This window comes from Sciurus vulgaris (genome assembly GCF_902686455.1).
Source record: "Sciurus vulgaris genome assembly, chromosome: 10".
NCBI classification, from domain to species: Eukaryota; Metazoa; Chordata; class Mammalia; order Rodentia; family Sciuridae; genus Sciurus; species Sciurus vulgaris.
The window spans coordinates 33163082-33174581 of NC_136470.1; positions in this window are offsets into that span (position 1 = coordinate 33163082).

Genomic DNA, 11500 nt, shown 5'->3' on the forward strand with positions numbered 1-11500 from the left:
TATAAGGTTCATTAAAGTTGAACTCATAATCCAAACTAAAATATACCATTAGCAAGAGTTTTCAGGTAGTTATGCAACAGAAGTTTTCAAACTGTAAACACTTCAGATAATAGAATTTTTCCAGTTACTGTTGTTTAAAGAAATTTGGAAATATAAGCATTTGGAGATAAGAAGGCATGATAAAATAAAGAAATATTTTTGGTAATATTAGAAAAGTACATAGTCAAGTTTATTTCAGTTTACATAAAATAAATAAATACTTAGTTTTAAATATTATAAAAGTACTGAGGGGGAAAATAAGTACTTATGAAGAATAATGGTAGTAGAATTAGAAAAAACTAAAGACAGATTGAAAACTCTTAAAATCAACCAGAGAAGACAAGGCCAAGCACAGAACAGCTGTCATCCCAAATACAGGTTTCTCCAGAGCCACCCCCAAAGCACAGGGCAAGGCAGTTAGCTTCAAAGTGCAGTAAGAAAGCAATGGGCAACCTGGCATTTTATGTCATCTAATAGCATTTTCACATGAAATTTGAAAAATGGTCTTTGTTGGAAGAAGCACAAGAATGCATGTGTCCTCTCTACCTGACCATTAGTAACTTGACTTTAGAAACTGTTAATATCCAGCCACAGCTCAGATTTAGTCAATTAGGATCTTTGTGGTGTGCACTGGGTTCACAGTTTATTAAGTTCTACAGATGATTCCAATATGGAGACAAGTCTGAGAACTATTATAATAGAAGTACACATCAGCAAGAAAGAAATTAAATGCAAAAAGAAGGTGTAAGTAGGGTGCTAATGAGCCAATTCTGAATAGGTAACAGCAGTAATAACAATAATGACTATTTTTATGTAATGCATGTTCTCTATATTTTAATGTTTAGGTTTACATATACTTATTTATTTTATATATCACTGTTATAAAAAATTCTAAAGGCAAGATACACATTGGTCAATTATAATCATGATTCAAGATAATAAGTGAAATAAAAGTCTAAGATTTAGCCCAAAATATTAATATTTAAGAATTTGAGAAGCAAATTCATGGATGAAAAGAATCTTGAGAAATAAGAAAATATTTTAATTAGAGTAATAATGGAGATAGTCTTTCTCAGAATGGTGAGATGCATTTAGAATGGTACCTAAAGGAAAATTCAGTTATAAAAGGTTCTTGTGAGTAAAAGTAAAATATGCTATTAATAAAACAATTTATCTTGAGATATTTTGAAAGATAAGCTGAAGGAATCAAGAAGAAAGTAATTAAGATGGATACAATTAAGACAACAAAAAGAAAGAGTAGAGTGGGTACATAAAATTAAATGCAGAGTCTCTGACAAGATCAATTGAAAACTACAAATATATAACAAAATGAATTAAAAAGAATGTTGAGCAAATATTAATGGATACTGCTAGGACTAAAAACCACTGTAAAAATTTAATAAAATGTATAATTCTGCAGAATATATATATATAATTCAATAAAATTTGAAAATTTAGAGAAAGTAAAGCAATTTCTAAAAAATGCAATTTATAAAAATTGATAGAAGTGGTAAATGTTATGGTTTGGATGTCAGGTGTACCTCAAAAACTCATATGTGAGATAATGCAAGAGGGTTCAGAGAGATAATTGGGTTATGAGAGTCTTAACCCAATAAGTGAAGTAATCCCGTGATAGGGACTAATTGAGTGGTAACTGAAGGCAGGGGTGTGGTTGGAGGAGGTGGGAATTGGGGTGTGGCTCTGGCGTATATATTTGCATCTTGCAAGTGGAGTCTCTCTCTCTGCTTTCTGATCATCATGTGAGCTGGTTCCCTCTGCCACATTCTTCCTCCATGATGTTCTACCTTATCTTGAGCCCCAAGGAATGGAGCCTGCTGTCTATGGATTAAGACCTCTGAAACCATGAGCCCCTAAATAAACTTTTCCTCCTCTACAGTTATTATGGTCAGGCCCTTTTAGTCAGAGCAGCAAAAAAGCTGAGTAAAGCAACAAATAAATATATAACCATTAAATAAATTAAATAATATTTTAAAATTTCCATAAAGATATTACATGCAGTGATATAAAAGGCAAGTAGAATGTTTAATATATCAAACATCCTGATTATAAAATATACAATTGCATAATTCCAAATGTATATGTAAACAGTGTTAAATATGCCCACAGAGTAAATGTATGATCAATTTCATTGAAGTGTTTTAAGTAGAAAATCTAGCAGAAAACTTAATTACAATTTGTAATAAGAGAATGAGTAATTGCTGATCTATTCTAGTAATAGAATACTGTAGAATAGTGGGGGGAAAAAAAACCCCACTTGTAAATATGGATAGAACTCAAGGGAATGATATTGACAAAGTTAATAATCAGGAGAAAAATACATATAGCATGACATCATTTAGAAAATAATATGCAAAACAAATATGTGTACATTATTAATTATATATGTAATACAAATACGGTATGGGACATCACCAAATTTAGGATCGTCATTTTCTCTTCAGAGGTTAGCAGGAAAAGGGAAAAGAGAATCTCAGAGAGATGTTAGTAGGTTTCAAATGTATTCTTCCTAACATTATATTAAAAAATAAATGCCAGATACAATGGTGCAAAATTATAATGCCAGTAACACAGGAAGCTAAGGCAGAAGGATCTCAAGTTTGAGGCCAACCTTGGAAACTTAGGGAACTCTGCCTCAAAATTTAAAAAAAGAGGGGAGCTGCTAAGGATGTAACTCAGGGGTACCTGGGTTCAATGCCCAATACCACAAAAAAGTTTTAAAAAATTTATAAAATTATGGTAAAATATTAAATTATGCAGAGCTGATTGACATATATGAATGTTCAAGATCTTCTGTGTATTTTATAGGCTTGCAATACTTCCAAATATTAAAAGAAAAGGTGCACATTGTTTTTGAAAAAAGAACTTATATCTAAAATTATGCATGAGCTGCATTTGGATCAGATGCATCTTTATCAATATGGTTGCTCAAATTAACTTCATAAGACTGTGGCAAGTTGAAAACCCTCTTCCTCAAACTGAAGTCAATAGATTTATTTACAGAACTCAGTGGTGCATCATGCAGTCAGCAACCCCTTAGCCCTAGTCTGCAGTGTGAGCACCCCAGGAGACCAGCCATTGTACCGCTTCCCTCCACATTAGGTCTGGAGAGCTTGAAGCGTTCATGGGTGAAATGGACACATACAGAGCCTCTCCTTGGCATAGTTTAATGTTTCATTTGGTGCCAAAAAGTATTATACTTTCATTCCACTTACATTCTTCTTCTGTTTGTGCATGACTGAAAAATCTATTAAATGTCAAAGAAGATCACTGAAAAGAAACTAATATTACTCAAAATAAAATTTATTTTAACCATAATTCACTGACATTTTTTCTCCTGCTGCATTTTGATTGAAATATATGTCACAGTACCATTCAACTTATCCTTAGCAATGCCAAATTTTTATAGATAGCAACTGTTCAACTTTCCCTCCTTGAATTAATTTCATATGTAAAGTTATACATGTCAGTGAAAGTGAAACCCTGAAGCCTCACATTCAGTATATTAATAATTTATTATTGTATTATTTTTATACTAAGGTTGACTTTTCCTGTGAGTTTCCTGATGTACTACACTATTTTCTTTGTATTCATTGGACAATTTTCTTTGGTGACCAAGTTAAATTTGTAGGATTCTCCAGGGGATATTTTAAGCACAATTATTTAAATCCTCTTTGAGGTGACTGAGCACTTCTGGTTCATACCAATGACTAGGGTATTTCCATTTTGTCCCTCTTGTCCGTCTTCTCTAAAAATTCTTTACATTCTCATATCTCTTCCACACTTCTTACCATTCTATTATTTGTTAGAGGAAATAGCTACCAGTGTAATTTTGAATAGGTAATCTAACTGAAAGTTCAGAATTAGATATTATTGCATTTGAAATATTGTCCAAATTATTTGGATCAACTTGGACTCTGGGAATTTGGCACTGGCTTCACTTTGGTTTTGTACAGTCCCAATTGTTTTATAGTACAGAATTAAGAATGGAGTCGCCAAACCTAACTTTTAAAGCCTCAAATAACTCAGGTAGGTACTCAGCTCAGGAATTAGCATATATTTTCTATTCAATAAATGTTAATTAGAAGTAGTGGTGGTGGTGGGTATTCATAATAGTGTGCCACTGAAATGAGGATCTGCTGTTGTTTTCATAGTAATGAGAAAATAATAATAAACCTGAAAAATGGTTCTCCAAACTACCCACAAGAATCAAAGCATTTGGGGGAAAGTGGGGGTTGTATTACTACTTATGTTTCAAATTATTCTGAGTTTCCTTTCAAATAGTCTACCTAAAATGGATCATCATAAATAAAGGGGCAAATCATTCTTATTAGAGAAAGGAATAAAGCTTAGCTTTGTGATCACAGCACTTGTGCTGATATTAAAGTACATTTGCATATCATTTCAATCATTAAGAAGTGCGATTGCCCATTATCTGGTCAAAAAATGACTAAAATGTTCCAGGGCAATTTGTGATTTTCATTATTTAATTTTAATAATGGAAAATCAATTAAACATTATATAATAACTTATTGGAGAGCTATTATGAAAGTTATATATATTAATATGTTTGTCTTTATCTTCTCTATATATTCATGCTTCTTATTTTATGAAAGAAAGAAATGGGAAGTTAGTTCATTTAAGAATTAATTTTAATATGGGAAATTCTCCTATCAAATATAACTCTTGACAAAGAAACCTCTCTTTAGACACCAAAAACCCATATCTATCTGTTGGACACATTTTGCCTCCTTGTTCAAGTTCATTTCCCAAGAAGCTAAAACCTCTCTCATATTTCACTGCCTTTTAAATTGAATAATAAAATGTTAATTTGTGTTTTATGTCAGGGATTTTTTTTTCCACAAGGGATTTGGCATTGATATGAATGGTCATTATAAAAGACTCTTTAAAGAGCCGTACAAAAGAAATATTTTTCAGGCTTTTGACTACGATTTCAAGATCAAATTATTTGCATTCCCATTAGGGCATCTTTTCTACAGTGAATAGATCACTGTCTTAGATTGTTCAAAGGCCATCAGTAGATATTCTTTTGTGTAATCCATCTGTAGTAGGCCCAGTAAAGGCAGCTCCTAGGGTAAGAGTTGTTCTATAATGTCAGATGAATCCCGAGAGTCCTGCACTCTGTCATATTATTTTCTGCTAATGTTGACACAAATGAAATGAATCTTCTATTTCTATTCATCTATACAGTATTATCAATAAGGACATCTGATAGCTATATCAGTATGATAATTTCAGTTTGCAAATTATAACTGAGGATAAGGGTACATTTCCCTAAACTTCTGTAAAGGTAATATTAGGAAGAAATATTTTTCTTTTAAAGAAAACATAAAAAAAACCTCTCTGTTGATTGTTGAAGCTGGACATTTGTAAGCTTATACAGAGTACATGATACCAAGGACTGCATGTTGATCTTCTATTGTATGTCTGTAAATTAAGGCCTGCAAATAAGTGATGTACATATGAGTAGAATATTTATTATAAGCATAGATATATTAGTTCATGTATTTATGAAAGAATGACTTGAGTTTACAGATGCAACTTGAGATTCACAGGTAAGTATTCACAGGAGAAGAATGAGAAATTAAATATAGCCTCAGAAACAATATTACTGAAAGGTTCTGAGAAATTACAAAATAAAATACTTAAAATTACCATAGTTTTGAGGGATGAAAGTATTTCTTCCCGGTAGAAAATCACTTTCCATAGAATCATAAAAATTTGAAACTGGAAACAAACACAAGAGGCATCTATTCCAGTGCTGTCATTTTCATAAGAGAAAATTGAATGTCAGAAAGAATAAGTGACTTACTCCTCAATACAAAATAAAATGGCTTTCTTTTTAGTTTTTCACATAAAACAACTGTAATGAAAAGTAGAAATTGCTTTCCTTCTATTTGAGGATATATTGTATAATTTGTATTCCAAGTGTAACTTTAATTGTTTATCTATTCCAATTCCTTTTAAAAGATGCATATAAATATAAACATGTTTACATTTTTCACTCTTTCTCACTACCTTTACAATTTCATAAAATCACTGACGTGAATTTCATTCTCTCTCACTCTTCCTTTTATAACAATATTTTTTCTTCCATTGCTCATACAGGGCACATTTTCTTTCAGCTTCTCTATTATCATTTTGATTTAAATCCTTTGCTTTTTTGGATTGACTGGTTCTGATAAACTATTCCTATTTCATCTGCTTCTGTTTGGCTCTGATGATCCACAGTAATTTTGTAGCCTTTGCTACCTCACCACCCCTTAGGTCTGTGTAATGAGGTATGCAGTGCCTTCATTTCTCCCGCTTTATGGTTCAATCCTAAACTCTAATGTGGGAAGGAAGATTGGTATTTTTCTAGTTAGGGAACCCATAGAAGTCCCATTAATAGCACCCTGCTTTATAAACTGTCAACTGTCATAGGAGAATTTGAAGGTATTTGTTCTACATTATTAGTTCCTCACTCTCCTTTAATAATGAAATCATTAGTTTAAATCATGAATAAATGTGCTTATACATTTCATAACTAGTCCATATAATGTGAATCCTATGAAATTCTTGAATATTCAAGATTAAAAAATATTGGGTACATGTTGTGCAATATGCAATCATACCATATTTGGCACAAATTCTAAATTGTGAAATTTACACAATCCTACCATCATTTTCCTTACATTATCAGAAGACTTTGCTGACATAAAGGCAACCACTGTTTACCACATATGCTGTTCTAACTGCACATTTGTCTGACACAGGGAACATATAAAATAGCAATCTATCTTCAAAAAGGAAGTTGCAAAGCATTTACTGCTCTTCCATGGAAGACTAGTGAAGTTTTTAGCCTGTGAAATTCATATAGGAGTATAAAAATCAATCAATTTTTCAGGGCTCTGATGAAATTTTCAATTGAGTTCTGGACAACATTAGCGGCAGACATAGACCTTAATAACTCATCTATCTTAAGATCACTTATCCAGCAACATCATCTGTCCAGAGAACAGGTGGGAACAAAAGAAGAGAATAGATAGCACTGATTGAGTGCTTAATGCATATCACAACTTTAAGTACATATTAAATTGAACTTCAGAAATACCATTTGGGACAGGTAACAGTTGTTGAAATAAATCACAGGAATTAAAAAACTTACACATAACATAACAAAAAACTGTAGTTAAGGTACAATCCTACGTATTCTTATTCCTTCCAAAAACTAGGTTTTAACTACTACCACATAATGTAAGAAAATAATTAATTCCTTCAAGCACATATACATACAATACATAAATAAAATATATGCTAACAAATCAGAATGAATATAAATTCCTTATACAAAATATTCACCTCTTTCACAGGTCTTTAATTTTACCAAGCTTTATTGTGTGATCCAATAGATCTTCTCATTTACAACATATACCTTATACAATTCAACCTCAATTTGCAATTTCTTGAGTGTAACATAACTATTGCAGAAGTTATTTTTACTTTTTGAGGACTTACTGGGGTGATAAAGCAAAAATATCCACTGATCTAAAAATATGCAGCACAAACCAAAAATCTTGTAATTCTAGGGAATGAACAAGGAGAACTTCATGGTGAAGGGTAACAAGAGAAATCAACTGTGTTTCCTTGTCATACTTCTTGTGCAGAGGTAATCCCTCCTTCTCTCTTGTCTCCAGGTAATCTGGTATACTAGTATCTAGGGTTCACTCACTTGAAACATTATATCTCAGAGATTCTTCAATCCCCTGCCTCACTCCAAATTTTGGGAATCACAAAAATTGTACCTTTGTGAAGTGAAATTTTCAGTAGTTGTTTCTGGTTTTATACAAATTCTAGATGGTCTAGAGATGAGCAATGGAATTTAATCTTCCCAGAGCCACAGAATTCTGTAAAGAAGATAACTTACTTGTTTTTATTCCATTGTCAGTGAGGTTTAAGAGTTGACATTTGGTTTCCACAAAATTACTTAAATCCACTTGCTAAAAAAATAGCAGGCAAGAAAAATGAAATCATGTCATTTGTTATTTTTAGCACACAAGTCAGATCCTTATCTCCTCTGCTCAAAGCCCTCTAACATATCTCATCCTTCTTAGATGAAAACCTGAAGTCACTAGGAAGTACATGTCCAGAACACCTGTTCCTTCTATGACCTCATTTTTCTTTCCTTTCACATTACTTACTGTAGCCATCTTGGGCCCCTTACTGTTTCTAGAACACAATAATTACATCCATCTCAGAGACTTTAGGCTTGTTCTTCCTTTGGACTGGAAACTATCTCTAGTTACCAATATAACTCTTTCCCTTCCAACCTCAAGTATCATCTTCTTAGTATAGCAAGTCCTCACTGCCTTATTTTAAATTATGATTGACCTCTTTTACACACACACACACACACACACACACACACACACACACACCCCCCTGCCTTTATGCAGCTATGTCTTCTACTGCCAGGGCTGAATTTGATTGGGTCCATGTGACTAAAGCATCAATTTTACTTGAGAATATTCTCCCTAACTTTGCTGGCATTCTCAAAACTTTCATCAGTTGAGCTTGTTCTTGGATTTCCCATCTCCATTTTAGGACCCTTATTTTTTTTTTTCCTCTCATACATTCCCTCTACTTCTTCCAAATTCCTCTTTTGCTTTTTGCATTGAGCGCCCCCAAAGCTCTTAGTGTCTCTGGACCTTTCAAATTCCCAGAAAACATTAAAAAAAAAAAAATCTTGTCAACAAAATTTGATTATTTTTTGTTATTTCTCAGCCTAAAATGTATTCAATGAAAAACCAGAAGTCTGTGGTGTTTATTGGAGTACTTAGAGTTTTTATTTTGACAAAAAACTCAGTTCATACAAACCTTTGGTCTTAGAGCTGTCTCTTTATGGCTATATTTAGACTCCTATTTCAAAATTCTTCATTAACCAACAGGAGAGTTATGAAAAACAAGACTCTTGGGAAGAGGCTTAGGGGTTGCGATATTTATTTTCTGGAATATGGAAGTTATGCCTAACAACTCTTAAAATATGATGACATAAAGATTCTATTTTTTGCAGAGGTATTTCAATGCAGGTAATAAACTCATAGAAACCTAGAAATATTTCAACTCTTCCAATAGTCCAGTGTTCATGAATTTATGAAAACAGCAGAGTAACTTATGGCAATTATAGTAAGTGGAATAATGCCTCCTTGTCCCCTTTTCCCTACTGCAAAACAAAACAAAAACAACAACAACAACAAAAAAACAAGTCTACATCTTAATTCCTAAAAATTGAATATGTTACTTTGTTTACAAAAGGGAATTTAAGGTTTAGGAGGGCTGGGGTTGTGGCTCAGTGGTAGAGTGCTAGCCTAGCATGTGTGACGCACTGGGTTCCATCCTTAGCACCACATAAAAATAAATAAAATAAAGGTATTGCGTTCATCTACAACTAAAAAAATAAAAAAATGACTAGGACCATGAAATTGGATAGTTATCAAAGTGTGTCCAACCTACCTGGGTGAGTCCTTAAAAGGGGAGAACATTTCTCAGCTGAAATTTGGGGTAGAAGGAAAAATGACTCTTGAAGAATGGAAACCAGAGAGGGCAATGTGGAACTCAGCATTCCATAGAGCTGGTTTTGAAGATGGGAGGGGGATTTCAGGAGCCCAGCAGTACAGGTGGCCTCCTTGAAAAAGTCAAGGAGGGACGGCCTGGGAAGTCTCTGGAAAGGAATGAGCCCTGCGGATACTTTGTTTTTAGCCCACAATTCATGTCAGATTTTTGACCTGCAGGACAGTAGGATGATTTGTATGGTGATAATTTGTTACAGCAGCAATAAAAATGAATACCATCATGGTGAGGCTTTAAAAACTAACATGAGCTGGGGATACAGCTCAGTGGTGCAACACTTGACTTAGCATGGGAAAGGCCCTGGTTTGTTCTCAGGCACCACAAAATTAATCAAATACAAAATAAAACCACAACTTAAACCTAAAATTGGAGAATGATGCTGAGGGAGGAAGGCCCAGACCTAGTTCTCTACAGAAACATCAATTTAATAATGACATGTGGACCAAAAACCTCAATGGAAAGACCAGAATTTAGTTAGGAAGCTGTAGAATCCACAGATAAGCACAAAACCAAGAACAGTCATGTTGGAATGGGTAGAAGAGTAATTACGCTCTGTTTGCATTCTTTCCCCCTCAAACTGGCACAATTCAGTGCCAAACCTGCCTGGGGGGCAGGAAGAGAGGGCAAAGAAGGCATGTGTCCAATGTCCTCAACCTTTAAGTATAATGCCTGAGGGGCCAGTTTCTGTCTCACCTTACTTAGAACACTGATTGAAATAACTTAGTTTACAATCTCAGAACAGTGAAAACCAAAGGAAAGGTGATAATTATGGCTCAGAGAGACTAGGAGACAGTTTAGAACCAGATGCTTCTTCCCCAAGAGGAGGGAGGAGACAGCAAGACTCCTACGTCCTAGAACCAGAGTACTGAGTGTAGTAGGACAACACAGGGATAAAGAGATGATTAGGGGCTCTAATCAAGAGGGGTGAGGGTAGGGGGGGGGGGGGAGAGAGAGAGAGAGAGAGAGAGAGAGAGAGAGAGAGAGAGAGAAGAAACTCAACTAGGATTCTGCATGCATAGGACCAGAGAGGACAAATCCATAGAATTAACAGGTTCCCAGAATCTCTAGTCAGAATGATGGATGGAGATCTTTCTTTGAGGGAGGTGGTTATTTCTTCAAATGTGTAACTATTGCCTGGAACAAGAATCATCTGGGAAATATGACCCAGTATACCAGGCAATTTTTTTTTTTCCTATCAAAAATGAAGAAGTATTTCCCCAGACAAATCTGAAGGAATTCAACACCACTTAGACCTGCCTTAAAAGAAATGCGAATGGGAGTTCTCCAAATTGGAAAAACAGGATGCTGAATAGCAACATGAAAACACGTGAAATATAAAAATCATGAAAAAGTTAAATATATAGACAAATACAGACTTTTATACCACTCACGGTAGTGTGCCCGTCACTTTAAAATCTAGTATAAATGTTAAAAAGTCAAATTGTTAAAAATATAAGTACAAAAAATGTTAGTGTACATATAAAATGTCAGTGGATGGTTAAATTGTGATGTGTCAATATATCAAAGTATGAGGGAGAAGTAAACGGAGAGTTTTTGTATATAATTGAAATTAAGTTGTAACCAACTTAAAATACTAACCCTAATAACTAACTCTAATATGTAGATTATAACTATGAGGTGTTTTATGTTTCATGGTAACAATAAAGAAAATGCCTTTAGATGGCAAACAGGAAAAAGAGAAAGATTTTAGTACAAATCAGTACAAAACAATCAATGAATCACAAAGGAAATAGCAAGAGAGGAAAAGAGGGACAACAGAACTTTCAGATACAGGAAAGAAGACAATATAAGT